This window comes from Hyperolius riggenbachi, chromosome 2, assembly GCF_040937935.1.
Source record: "Hyperolius riggenbachi isolate aHypRig1 chromosome 2, aHypRig1.pri, whole genome shotgun sequence".
NCBI classification, from domain to species: Eukaryota; Metazoa; Chordata; class Amphibia; order Anura; family Hyperoliidae; genus Hyperolius; species Hyperolius riggenbachi.
The window spans coordinates 466,852,235-466,866,807 of NC_090647.1; the positions used below are offsets into that span (position 1 = coordinate 466,852,235).

The 14,573-nt window shown below is 43.8% G+C and overlaps 1 protein-coding gene across 1 annotated transcript in view; it reads left to right on the top strand.

Annotated features, from left to right (window-relative positions):
* The first annotated feature begins 9,258 nt into the window (after positions 1-9,258).
* Positions 9,259-14,573, top strand: part of KIAA0753 (KIAA0753 ortholog) — a 290,703-nt gene continuing 285,388 nt past the window's right edge. The window contains exon 1 of the mRNA XM_068270192.1: positions 9,259-9,283. The gene's annotated coding sequence lies outside the window, so the exon portion shown is untranslated. The remainder of the gene's footprint in view (positions 9,284-14,573) is intronic.

The window sequence follows — 14,573 nt, forward strand, 5'->3', positions numbered from 1 at the left end:
TTGAATCTCTGCCATGAATCCATTAGATTTACATTGGAATTTCATCCCAACAATTTACATTTTTTGGATGTGGACATCTCATTGGACAACGGGGTTTTCCAAACAGATGTTTATAAAAAGAGCACTGATCGTAACAATGCTTTATTGGCAAGTAGCTGCCACCCCCGTCCTCTATTGAGAGGTCTCCCAAAAAGTCAATTCATTCCCGCAAGTCGCATTACATCCAGTGATGAGGCCTATCACAAACAGGTAGATAGATTGGTTAAAGATTTTGTGGCAAGAGGTTATGAAATGAGGAATGTGGTGGATACGGCATCTGAAGTAAAAAAGTTGGATAGGAAAACCTTAAGACAGAAAACAGAAAAGGAAAAACGTAATAAGGATATACAGTTCATTTCAACTTTTGATAATCATGCCCAGTTGGTGAGAAAAAGTATATTGGACAACTGGGCATTGATAGAAGCGGGTCGGCTTCTGTCTAAAGTATTCCGCTCTCCGCCGACTTTTGTATATAGGAAAGGTAAAAGAATACGAGATACGCTGGTCAAGGCAGACTTAAAAAAGAATTCTGGACAGATTTCTACTTTCCTGCCAAAAAAACATGGGACATTTTCGTGCTTGAGCTGTCAAAACTGTTCAAGCATAATAAGGGGTGACCACGTAGCTCATCCCAGACGAGGCACAAAGATTAAGATTAATGGTAATTTTTCATGCCTTAAAGCAAATGTTATATATTTTTTAAAATGCCCGTGTGGGATGGGCTACGTGGGTCAGAACTCTAGACCTGTGCGTGTAAGGATAAACGAGCATCGTAGCAACATAAGACTCTATAAAAAATATCATAATGACCCAGAAAAAAATATCGATTCTCCCATAGGTAAACACTTCTTTGAATCCAATCACATGGTTAGTGATTTACGTTGGTGCGTGTTGGAGAAGGTCACTGCTGGAGAAGGAATGGATAATGAAGTAGCCCTCCTACGAAGGGAGTGCAGATGGATCAGTAGGTTAGATACTCTAGTCCCTAATGGACTTAATGAGGAATTCAGTTTGAAATGCTTTCTGTAATGTTTACTAATACTGACACTGCCACTTTAAGTCTCTCTTGAAATGTCCTAATTAAGATTGTGCCCACCCCTTTGGGGTGTGTTTTACTAAGTGGAATGTGATTTATATGTAAGCATATGCTCAGTGTTTTTTAAGCATTTGATAAAGGCCTCTGGCCGAAACGTCATGTGTGGTTTTTAACTATGATACAATAAACGCAGCCTTTGAGGCTTAAATCCAGGTGGAGACCCAGTCATTCTTTTCTTTCTACAGAAAACTAACACTGCACATCACTCTGAACACACCATCCATTCCCCACTGTCAAATGTGGTGGCAGCATCATGTTCTGGGGGTGCTTCTCTTCAGTAGTGACCGGGAAGCTAGTCAGAGTTGATGGGAAGATGAGTGGAGCCAAATACAGGGCATTCTTGGAAGAAAACCTCTTGGAGTCTGCAAAAGACTTGAGACTGGGGCAGAGGTTCACCTTCCAGCAAGACAATGACCCTAAACTTAAAGCCAGGGCAACAATGGAATGGTTTAAAACAAAACATATCCATGTGTTAGAATGGCCGAGTCAAAGTCCAGATCTAAATCCAATCGAGAATCTGTGGCAAGATCTGAAAACTGCTGTTCACAAACGCTATCCATCTAATCTCACTGAGCTGGAGCTGTTTTGCAAAAAAAAGAATGGGCAAGTATTTCAGTCTCTAGATGTGCAAAGCTGGTAGAGATATACCCTAAAAGACTGGCAGCTGTAATTGCAGCAAAAGATGATGCTACAAAGTATTGACTCAGGGGGCTGAATAATTACGCACATCCCACTTTGCAGTTATTTATTTGTAGAAAATGTTCGGAATCATGTATGATTTTCGTTCCACTTCTCACGTGTTCACCACTTTGTATTGGTCTTTCACATGGAATACCAATAAAATTGATTCATGTTTGTGGCAGTAATGTGACAAAATGTGGAAAACTTCAAGGGGGCCGAATACTTTTGCAAGACACTGTAAATAGTTACCTTAGGGACTGAACTCTTTAAATATTTATGTCAAGAGGGTATAACACTGTTACTTTATAAACTATGGGCTTGTAATCTGAAAAAAATGACCTTTATTTCCAAATATTGGCGCCAAACATTGTGATAGGGACATCATTTAAATGGTGTAATAAAGGGGACAAATGGGCAAATACATTTCATGGATTTTAATTACAGTAGCATGCATTATTTAAAAACTATAATGGCCGAAAACTGAAAAATAATGATTATTTTCCCACATTTTTTTCCTATTTTCCCATTAAAACACATTTAGAATAAAATCGCTTGCAGTTTGCGCTATGCGATTTTAACCATGTCAATGCCAGTAGTGACGTCACGCTCATGCGCAGAGAGTGCCCGGCAACAGGAGCGTGATCTAGGACGCGCTCCGCCGGGCAGCGCAGGCGTACTACTCCGGGTCATTGCGACCCAGAAGTAGTAAGAGGCCCAGAGAGGTTCGCCAGGCGAACTGTTCGGCCCAACACTATCCGTGATCAGCCAGCCAGCCACGACTGGAGCGTGTAGTGATTGGATGTACATTATCTTACTCATGGATCTACATTATCTTACTCAAATTATGTTGTGGTTGGATCTCGAGGGAGGGAGACAAAAGAAAATAAAATAATTTTTTTTAAAAAATTGATATCGCAGCAGCAATCAGATACCACCAACTGCAAGCTCTGTTGGTGGAAAAAAAGGAGGCAATATTAATTTGGCTGCTAAGTTGTATGGCCGAGTAACTGTTAAAGCTGCAGAGTGCTGAATTGTAAAAAAAAAAAAATCGCCTGGTCACTAGGGGGATGTAAACCTGTGGTCCTCAAGTGGTTAATTTCCACCAGCAAAGGCAAAAGAGCGCTCATATGGGGTACTGTGGAAGAACCCCATATGCAAATTTCAATTTAACCACCTTACCCCCACAGGTGCAGATATCTCCGCTCCTTTTTCCATCCTTTCACAACCAGGGACGGAGATATCCGCACCCCCCGCTGCTACCGCCGCTGTCCGCGCTCCCGCTCGCTCGTGCGTGCGCTCCCACGCGCCGCCGCTCGCCTGGAGATCAGTGAACGGGAAAAACTGTTCCCATTCATTGATCTTAGCCCCCCGCAATGATCGGCTGTTTCTATGAAAAGCAGCGCGATCATTGTGAAGAAAAAAAAAAGTTTCCCAGCCTCATTGACCTTCCTCTAAGCGTCCTTCTGACGCTCACAGGACCATTCACAAAAAATTACTGTGGCCATCTTGTGGCCAAATAGTAAAACTACACCCGAAAGCATTTTTTCATATATAACTATATAGTTTTACATTATAAATTAACTCATTACCCCCCACACTCCCCATTTTTTTTTTGTAATAAAAAAAAAATTACAATAAAAAAAAATACATACAGTGGCTTGCAAAAGTATTCGGCCCCCTTGAAGTTTTCCACATTTTGTCACATTACTGCCACAAACATGAATCAATTTTATTGGAATTCCACGTGAAAGACCAATGCAAAGTGGGATACACGTGAGAACTGGAACGAAAATCATACATGATTCCAAACATTTTTTACAAATAAATAACTGCAAAGTGGGGTGTGCGTAATTATTCAGCCCCCTTTGGTCTGAGTGCAGTGAGTTGCCCATAGACATTGCATGATGAGTGCTAATGACTAAATAGAGTGCACCTGTGTGTAATCTAATGTCAGTACAAATACAGCTGCTCTGTGACGGCCTCAGAGGTTGTCTAAGAGAATATGAGAATATTGGGAGCAACAACACCATGAAGTCCAAAGAACACACCAGACAGGTCAGGGATAAAGTTATTGAGAAATTTAAAGCAGGCTTAGGTTACAAAAAGATTTCCAGAGCATTGAACATCCCATGAAGCACTGTTCAAGTGATCATTCAGAAATGGAAGGAGTATGGCACAACTGTAAACCTACCAAGACAAGGCCGTCCACCTAAACTCACAGGCCGAACAAGAAAAGTGATGATCAGAAATGCAGTCCACAGGCCCATGGTGAATCTGGATGAACTGCAGAAGTCTACGGCTCAGGTGGGGGAATCTGTCCATAGGACAACTATTAGTCATGCACTGTACAAAGTTGGCTTTTATGGAGGAGTGGCAAGAAGAAAGCCATTGTTAACAAAAAAGCATAAGAAGTCCCGTTTGCAGTTTGCCACAAGCCATGTGGGGGACACAGCAAACATGTGGAAGAAGGTGCTCTGGTCAGATGAGACCAATATGGAACTTTTGGGCCAAAATGCAAAACGCTATGTGTGGCAGAAAACTAACACTGCACATCACTTTGAACACCTTATCCCCACTGTCAAATATGGTGGTGGCAGCATCATGCTCTGGTGGTGCTTCTCTTCAGTAGGGACCGGGAAGCTAGTCAGAGTTGATGGGAAGATGAATGGAGCCAAATACAGGGCATTCTTGGAAGAAAACCTCTTGGAGTCTGCAAAAGACTTGAGACTGAGGCGGAGGTTCACCTTCCAGCAGGACAACGACCCTAAACTTAAAGCCAGGGCAACAATGGAATGGTTTAAAACAAAACATATCCATGTGTTAGAATGGCCCAGTCAAAGTCCAGATCTAAATCCAATCGAGAATCTGTGACAAGATCTGAAAACTGCTGTTCACAAACGCTATCCATCTAATTTCACTGAGCTGGAGCTGTTTTGCAAAAAAAGAATGGGCAAGTATTTCAGTCTCTAGATGTGCAAAGCTGGTAGAGACATACCCTAAAAGACTGGCAGCTGTAATTGCAGCAAAAGGTGATGCTACAAAGTATTGACTCAGGGGGCTGAATAATTACGCACACCTCACTTTGCAGTTATTTATTTGTAAAAAATGTTCGGAATCATGTATGATTTTCGTTCCACTTCTCACGTGTACACCACTTTGTATTGGTCTTTCACGTGGAATTCCAATAAAACTGATTCATGTTTGTGGCAGTAATGTGACAAAATGTGGAAAACTTCAAGGGGGCCGAATACTTTTGCAAGACACTGTAAATAGTTACCTTAGGGACTGAACTCTTTAAATATTTATGTCAAGAGGGTATAACACTGTTACTTTATAAACTATGGGCTTGTAATTAGGGATGGACGCAAAACTGAAAAAAATGCACCTTTATTTCCAAATATTGGCGCCAAACATTGTGATAGGGACATCATTTAAATGGTGTAATAAAGGGGACAAATGGGCAAATACATTTCATGGATTTTAATTACAGTAGCATGCATTATTTAAAAACTATAATGGCCGAAAACTGAAAAATAATGATTTTTTTCCCACATTTTTTTCCTATTTTCCCATTAAAACACATTTAGAATAAAATAATTCTTGGCATAATGTCCCACCTAAAGAAAGCCTAATTAGTGGCAAAAAAAACAAGATATAGTTCATTTCATTGTGATAAATAATGACAAAGTTATAGACGAATGAATGGAAGGAGAGCTGAAAGGTGTAAATTGCTTTGGTGCTACAGGGGTAAAACCCCTCAGTTGTGAAGTGGTTAAAGTGTGAGGACCTGCTGGGGCTCAGTAAATATTTTTTTCACCCTGTAGTGTAAAATAGTCTGTAGTGTAAAATAGTCTTTGTCTAAAAACTACAGTGACCTAAAAACAAAATGCTGTGGTGTCCTTGGCTCAGAGAGTATGCCTGCCTACCCATGTCCTGGGTGGTACTTGAACCGCTAACCTTGTGATTAGCAGGCACTGACATTTACTCTCTCAACCATCTCATCCACCTGACATCATCACCAGCTAAACTGCCTTATGGCAGGTGAAAGTGACAGTTGAAATTTTCCAACTGCTGTCACGCTCAGCTTTGAATTTCTGCTCAGTGGCATAATTTTAAAAAATGCTGCCATTCACAAAAGTATTAATGTCAGAGTCCAATTACTTTGTATAGTTAATCACAATGTCACAGGGGAAGGGGAGGGGTGTGTGTAAAATGTTGAAACTGTGTGAACAACACCCAATCAAATTTCACCTATTGTTTTTCAATGGAGAGATTCAAACTGCTCCCATTTTTACATTACTGATGCCAAGAACCCCAAAGTTAACACAGTTGGTTATTGGGTGACTTTGTTTTAGGGTACGTTTCCACTTGTGCGTTGCGTTTTTGACACGAAAATCGCGTCAACGAATTCACATGCGGATTCGTTCGCGTTTCCATGCGGATTTTCACGCGAAATCGCTTGCAGTTTGCGCTATGCGATTTTAACCATGTCAATGCCAGTAAGCATTGACATGGGTTTTTATGCAACGACGCACGCGAAAACGCATGGAAAACCGCAAGACAAAAACGCTTGCGGTTTTCCTATTAAATTACATTACCAGCGATTCACGTGCGGGTGTGCGGCATGCGAAATCTGACGGGTCTGCCGAACAGATTTTTTTCTGCACAGCAAACCACACAGACTTCCTGACAAGTGGAAACAGACCCATCCACTTGTATTGGTTATGCAAATTTGCATGTGGACAACGCATGCGAATTCGCGTTAGTGGAAACATGCCCTTTGGGCCTGAGCCCACTAACGCAGTTTTATCCGCTTCTGTCCGCTTTTCTGCATCTGTAACATTGATGTGTAACTGAAAAGCGGACACGATTGCATCAGTGGGCTCTGGCCCTCAGAGTTAGCAAGTGGGCGGAGCCACCAACCAATCAAATTTCACTCATTGCTTTTCAGTTGAGAAAGGAAAACTGCGGCCATTTTTACACTTTGAACTCCTGGCTTCCCAAACTTTAAAGTGTTGGTCACTGGTGACTGGGGCTAATAGATTGGGAAAAATAAAAAGGTGGGCCAATAAAACAGCCAATCAGATTTTAGTCATTGACTTCAATCAGAAAAAAAGTACTGCTGCCGTTATCACATTTGAAATGCCAAGCTTTCTAAACTTTGCACAATTACTCACTGGATGTCTGTGGTCAAAATTTAGCTATACACAGTAGGTTTTCATCAACTCCTGTGCGACCGCCTAATGCCGCAGAGTGGCTCCCCCAGGACCGCCAAATGCCGATTGGTGTCAAGTCCTGGAGGGCGGAGATTAGCAGGGAATGCACACGCGCATGCGCACGTGTTCCCTGCTCGTAAACAGAGCGGGGATCCGTGATTAGAGATGTGGCGAACATCTCTAAATCCATGGGCCTCTTACTACTTCTGGGTCGCAATGACCTGGAGTAGTACGCCTGCGCTGCCCGGCGGAGCGCGTCCTAGATCGCGCTCCCGTTGCCGGGCACTCTCTGCGCATGTGCGTGACGTCACGCTCATGCGCAGAGAGTGCCCGGCAACAGGAGCGTGATCTAGGACGCGCTCCGCCGGGCAGCGCAGGCGTACTACTCCGGGTCATTGCGACCCAGAAGTAGTAAGAGGCCCAGAGAGGTTCGTCAGGCGAACTGTTCGGCCCAACACTATCCGTGATCAGCCAGCCACGACTGGAGAGTGTAGTGATTGGATGTACATTATCTTACTCATGGATCTACATTATCTTACTCAAATTATGTTGTGGTTGGATCTCGAGGGAGGGAGACAAAAGAAAATAAAATTATTTTTTTTTAAAAATTGATATCGCAGCAGCAATCAGATACCACCAACTGCAAGCTCTGTTGGTGGGAAAAAAGGAGGCAATATTAATTTGGCTGCTAAGTTGTATGGCCGAGTAACTGTTAAAGCTGCAGAGTGCTGAATTGTAAAAAAAAAAAAATCGCCTGGTCACTAGGGGGATGTAAACCTGTGGTCCTCAAGTGGTTAATTTCCACCAGCAAAGGCAAAAGAGCGCTCATATGGGGTACTGTGGAAGAACCCCATATGCAAATTTCAATTTAACCACCTTACCCCCACAGGTGCAGATATCTCCGCTCCTTTTTCCATCCTTTCACAACCAGGGACGGAGATATCCGCACCCCCCGCTGCTACCACCGCTGTCCGCGCTCCCGCTCGCTCGTGCGTGCGCTCCCACGCGCCGCCGCTCGCCTGGAGATCAGTGAACGGGAAAAACTGTTCCCATTCATTGATCTTAGCCCCCCGCAATGATCGGCTGTTTCTATGAAAAGCAGCGCGATCATTGTGAAGAAAAAAAAAAGTTTCCCAGCTTCATTGACCTTCCTCTAAGCGTCCTTCTGACGCTCACAGGACCATTCACAAAAAATTACTGTGACCATCTTGTGGCCAAATAGTAAAACTACACCCGAAAGCATTTTTTCATATATAACTATATAGTTTTACATTATAAATTAACTCATTACCCCCCACACTCCCCATTTTTTTTTTTTGTAATAAAAAAAAATTACAATAAAAAAAATACATTCAGTGGCTTGCAAAAGTATTCGGCCCCCTTGAAGTTTTCCACATTTTGTCACATTACTGCCACAAACATGAATCAATTTTATTGGAATTCCACGTGAAAGACCAATGCAAAGTGGGATACACGTGAGAACTGGAAAGAAAATCATACATGATTCCAAACATTTTTTACAAATAAATAACTGCAAAGTGGGGTGTGCGTAATTATTCAGCCCCCTTTGGTCTGAGTGCAGTGAGTTGCCCATAGACATTGCATGATGAGTGCTAATGACTAAATAGAGTGCACCTGTGTGTAATCTAATGTCAGTACAAATACAGCTGCTCTGTGACGGCCTCAGAGGTTGTCTAAGAGAATATGAGAATATTGGGAGCAACAACACCATGAAGTCCAAAGAACACACCAGACAGGTCAGGGATAAAGTTATTGAGAAATTTAAAGCAGGCTTAGGTTACAAAAAGATTTCCAGAGCATTGAACATCCCATGAAGCACTGTTCAAGTGATCAGGGCCGGGCCGACACATAGGCTCACAAGGCTGGAGCCTCTGGGCGGAGCTAACTGCAGTGTGGGTGGGGCGCAAGGAGCAGGTCTGTGTATTGCCTGGCTTGCCGCCCACCATCCCCGCTGACTGTGTTCACGCTGGGCTCACTGGCCGGTGCCTGATGAGAGGCAGGAGAGCTGGGGCGGGTGATCCACGCTACGGTAAGCTGCAGATCAGCCTGTTATGGAGAAATCTGTCTGCTGTGTGCTGTCCCCAGTCTCCCCTACGTAAGTGTATTCACAGAGCAGAGCGCCCCTCCCCTCCTCTTCTCTCTTCTGTCACACTGAGGGGGCGGGGCTGAGCACTGTGTGGACTGGAGACCCGGGAAATTCAGGAAAGAAGCAGTGGGACTCAGAAGACAGGTACATAATTACGTGCCTTATGTGGGGAATTGGTTGGGTAGAAGCACTGAGTGTGAGGAAGGGGGAGAAGTGTCCAGAGCAGAATATGCAGGCATGATTCTGCTCACATCCAGCACACACTGCCTGTTACTGAGGCTGAGCTGAAAGGATTAGTTTCCCTAATGCTGCTGCCACACTGTACATGAGACACTCATAGCTGGGAGCCCTCTCTCCTTCTTCCCTGAAGCTGCTGCATGATTATGTGGGGGCTGTAAGATAACAGCACAAATTACTGCACTGTTAATATGCCAGAGCTGGGCTTCCTAGGTGAAAGGAAAGCACAGGGGGGGGGGGGGGGGGGGGGGGGGGGGGGGGAGTGACTATAAGCTGAATGTCAGGTCTGGGATCATGCTTCTATGTCACCAACACTCATGCCTCTCTCCCATTCCCTATCACTCTCAATTCCTCCCTTGTCATCATGATGCTATATCTTCCCTTAACCATGCCCAACCCACTCCCCCCCCCCCCCCCTTCCTGTCTCTAAATCTTCTGCCTCTCTACCCTAGCTTTCCTTCCCTCAAATGTTTCCCTCCCCAAAAGCATCCCATCAGTGGCGTAGCTAAGGAGCTGTGGGCCCCGATGCAAGTTTTGCAATGGGGCCCCCCAAGCACTCTATACATAACAATTGATACAGCGCACCAAAACCTGCCAATGGCAACTACAGTGTCAGAGGTACAAGAAGGGGATGGGGAACAGTTTGTTAATGATTACCACTATTCAAAGTATCTATAGAAGTGATTATTATGAGCACAGGACCAATAGAGAGCTAATACTGTAGTTGAGGAACGGCCCTTTGGGGCCGCTCTGGCCCAAGGGCCCGATGCGGTCACAACCTCTGCAACCCCTATTGCTACGCCCCTGCATCCCATCAATGTTTCACTTTTAAAGTGGACCTGAACTCTTGCACGGGACAGACGGAAAACACAGAGAAATGCACCCTGCATGCATTTAGAGAGCTTAGCCTGTCTAATTCCCTCTCATCTATGACTAATCACAAGTGTTAATTTGGTCTCTCCCCTGTGCCACCTGATTGACATGGAAGATGAGGCAGATAAGCTCATCTGAAAGCACAGGATGTTAGCAATATGTCTGCTTCCATGAAAGCAGGAAGTAGAAAGTGCAGATTTATTGCAGGATTTGTATCAGCTGCAACAAAATTTTTTTTTCTATGAAGGTTCTTATGCTATTGCCTATCTTTTAGAGCAGAGAGGAAATTCAGGTCTGTTTTAAAGTGGCCACTACCGATACAATTCACCAGACAATCAGTTGTCCTGGACCACTAATGAACCAGTATATCCAATTTGATCAAATTGATGGAATCAGTCTGTATTAATTCTGTTAATGAGCAAATTGGATAGCAGCTTTCCTTCCATTAGTGGACCTGAACAATCATTTCTGATCAATGTTATCAAATCAGATAATCAATTGTCTGGAGAAATGTATAATTCATGGCCACTTTAAGTATTTATATAGTGCTGATGCCCTCCATAGCATGTTACAGAGTATATATCAATACTGCTGATTATCCTCAGAGCTTAAACTGTAATCCTACAATAGTCATAGTGTAATGTCTCTACCATATTATGTATTTATATAGCAGTGATATCTTCTGCAGCACTTTACAGAGTACATGGTCATGTAACTGACTGTCCTCAGAGGAGCTCACAATCTAATCCTACCATAGTCATAGTCTAATGTCCTACCATATTATTATTATGTATTTATATAGCACTGACATCTTCTGCAGCACATTACAGAGTACATAGTCATGCCACTGACTGTCCTAAGATGAGCTCACAATCTAATCCTAGCATAGTCATAGTCTAATGTCCTACCATATTATTATTATGTATTTATATAGCACTGACATCTTCTGCAGCACATTACAGAGTACATAGTCATGTCACTGACAGTCCTCAGAGGAGCTCACACTCTAATCTACCATAGCCATAGTCTAATGTCCTACCATATTATTATGTATTTATATAGCACTAACCTCTCTTGCAGTACTTTACAGAGTACATAGTCATGTCACTGACTGTCCTCAGAGGAGCTCACACTCTAATCCTACCATAGTCATAGTCTAATGTCCTACCATATTATTATGTATTTATATAGCACTGACATCTTCTGAAGCACATTACAGAGCACATAGTCATGTCAGTGACTGTCCTCAGAGGAGCTCACACTCTAATCTACCATAGCCATAGTCTAATGTCCTACCATATTATTATGTATTTATATAGCACTAACCTCTCTTGCAGTACTTTACAGAGTACATAGTCATGTCACTGACTGTCCTCAGAGGAGCTCACACTCTAATCCTACCATAGTCATAGTCTAATGTCCTACCATATTATTATGTATTTATATAGCACTGACATCTTCTGAAGCACATTACAGAGCACATAGTCATGTCAGTGACTGTCCTCAGAGGAGCTCACAATCTAATCCTGCCATAGTCATAGTCTAATGTCCTACCATATTATTATGTATTTATATAGCACTATATGGGGGGGGGGGGCGCATCTAGGCAGCTCAGCCTCTGTTGATAGTGGACCTTGTCCCGGCCCTGCAAGTGATCATTCAGAAATGGAAGGAGTATGGCACAACTGTAAACCTACCAAGACAAGGCCGTCCACCTAAACTCACAGGCCGAACAAGAAAAGTGATGATCAGAAATGCAGTCAAGAGGCCCATGGTGAATCTGGATGAACTGCAGAAGTCTACGGCTCAGGTGGGGGAATCTGTCCATAGGACAACTATTAGTCATGCACTGTACAAAGTTGGCTTTTATGGAGGAGTGGCAAGAAGAAAGCCATTGTTAACAAAAAAGCATAAGAAGTCCCGTTTGCAGTTTGCCACAAGCCATGTGGGGGACACAGCAAACATGTGGAAGAAGGTGCTCTGGTCAGATGAGACCAATATGGAACTTTTTGGCCAAAATGCAAAACGCTATGTGTGGCAGAAAACTAACACTGCACATCACTTTGAACACTTTATCCCCACTGTCAAATATGGTGGTGGCAGCATCATGCTCTGGTGGTGCTTCTCTTCAGTAGGGACCGGGAAGCTAGTCAGAGTTGATGGGAAGATGAATGGAGCCAAATACAGGGCATTCTTGGAAGAAAACCTCTTGGAGTCTGCAAAAGACTTGAGACTGAGGCAGAGGTTCACCTTCCAGCAGGACAACGACCCTAAACTTAAAGCCAGGGCAACAATGGAATGGTTTAAAACAAAACATATCCATGTGTTAGAATGGCCCAGTCAAAGTCCAGATCTAAATCCAATCGAGAATCTGTGACAAGATCTGAAAACTGCTGTTCACAAACGCTATCCATCTAATTTCACTGAGCTGGAGCTGTTTTGCAAAAAAAGAATGGGCAAGTATTTCAGTCTCTAGATGTGCAAAGCTGGTAGAGACATACCCTAAAAGACTGGCAGCTGTAATTGCAGCAAAAGGTGATGCTACAAAGTATTGACTCAGGGGGCTGAATAATTACGCACACCTCACTTTGCAGTTATTTCTTTGTAAAAAATGTTCGGAATCATGTATGATTTTCGTTCTACTTCTCACGTGTACACCACTTTGTATTGGTCTTTAACGTGGAATTCCAATAAAACTGATTCATGTTTGTGGCAGTAATGTGACAAAATGTGGAAAACTTCAAGGGGGCCGAATACTTTTGCAAGACACTGTAAATAGTTACCTTAGGGACTGAACTCTTTAAATATTTATGTCAAGAGGGTATAACACTGTTACTTTATAAACTATGGGCTTGTAATTAGGGATGGACACAAAACTGAAAAAAATGCACCTTTATTTCCAAATATTGGCGCCAAACATTGTGATAGGGACATCATTTAAATGGTGTAATAAAGGGGACAAATGGGCAAATACATTTCATGGATTTTAATTACAGTAGCATGCATTATTTAAAAACTATAATGGCCGGGGGGCGGAGCCAGCTATGGAAGGATGAAGAAGTGTGGCCGCTGAGCTCCCAACCTCGTGCATGCTAAAGCCTCCATAACTAACCTTGAACGAACCTTGAATTATACCTCTGGGTTATGAAGAAGGCTGGGAAGGTCTCTACTATAGATCGGACCCCGAAAGCGCCCTCTCAGAGGCCAGTTACCCGATATTTTTAGGCCCGGAGTGCCACGAAGGAACCTACCAGGATGGCGGGCAATCCTCCCTCTTCAACACAGGCCTCCACATCCACATCAATGAAAGCGGGCCCCGCGGCTCTATGTAACCTGGAGGATATCTGGAAATACCTCCGAAGTTTGCCCACCAAACAAGATCTGGACGAACAAACAGAACGTATCGTATCCTCCACGAGAGCTGAGATCGCAGTGATCCGTGCGGACTTAACGGGCCTGTCGGACCGCGTGGTGACGGCGGAGGCTAGTATCGCCACCCTGCAAGCAGACGTAGCCCGCCTGAAGGAAGCAGGGGAGAAACAACGGGCCGCCACACAGACATTCCGTCTGCAGATGGAAGACATGCAGAACAGGGGGAGAAGAAATAATATTAGAGTCCGAGGCCTCCCTGAAACACTCAGGACGGAGGATATCGTTCCTACACTACGCAACATATTTAATGAACTGCTACACAGACCTCCGGATAGCAAGCTGAAATTTGACAGGGCGCATAGGGCTCTGAGAGCTATGCCATCAGGACAAGAACCTCCTCGCGACATTATATGCCGCCTGCATAACTATCCAGAGAAGGAGCTCATCATGGCAGCGGCTCGCAGACAGGATCGGATAGAATGGCAGGGATCTCCTATCTCTCTTTACCAAGACCTTGCTCCATCCACGTTAATCCAACGCAAGGCCTTACGCCCTCTCATTCAGATCTTAAAGCAGGAAGGAGCCACATATCGATGGGGTTTCCCCTTTCAGCTCATAATCGAGAAGGAGCAGAAAACAGTGTTCCTGCGTCACCCACGAGACCTTCAATCAGTCTTAGATGAACTCTCTCTTCCGAATGTAGCTTTACCAGAATGGGATCCGGACACCATAACAGCGTTCCGCCCGCAAAAAGCTCAAAGACCCAGACAAGCCCAGTGAGTACTAGTAACTTTATTACTGCTTTGATGACATACTACAATGCCCATCACGGACTGACTGTCCATCGGCCATCTTTAACTGCAAGCCCGACACTTTGGGCCCTATACAACCTTCCTCCTTACACCCAGTAAAATTGCCTAGGCCCGATAAACAGTCGAGCACACACTTCCAA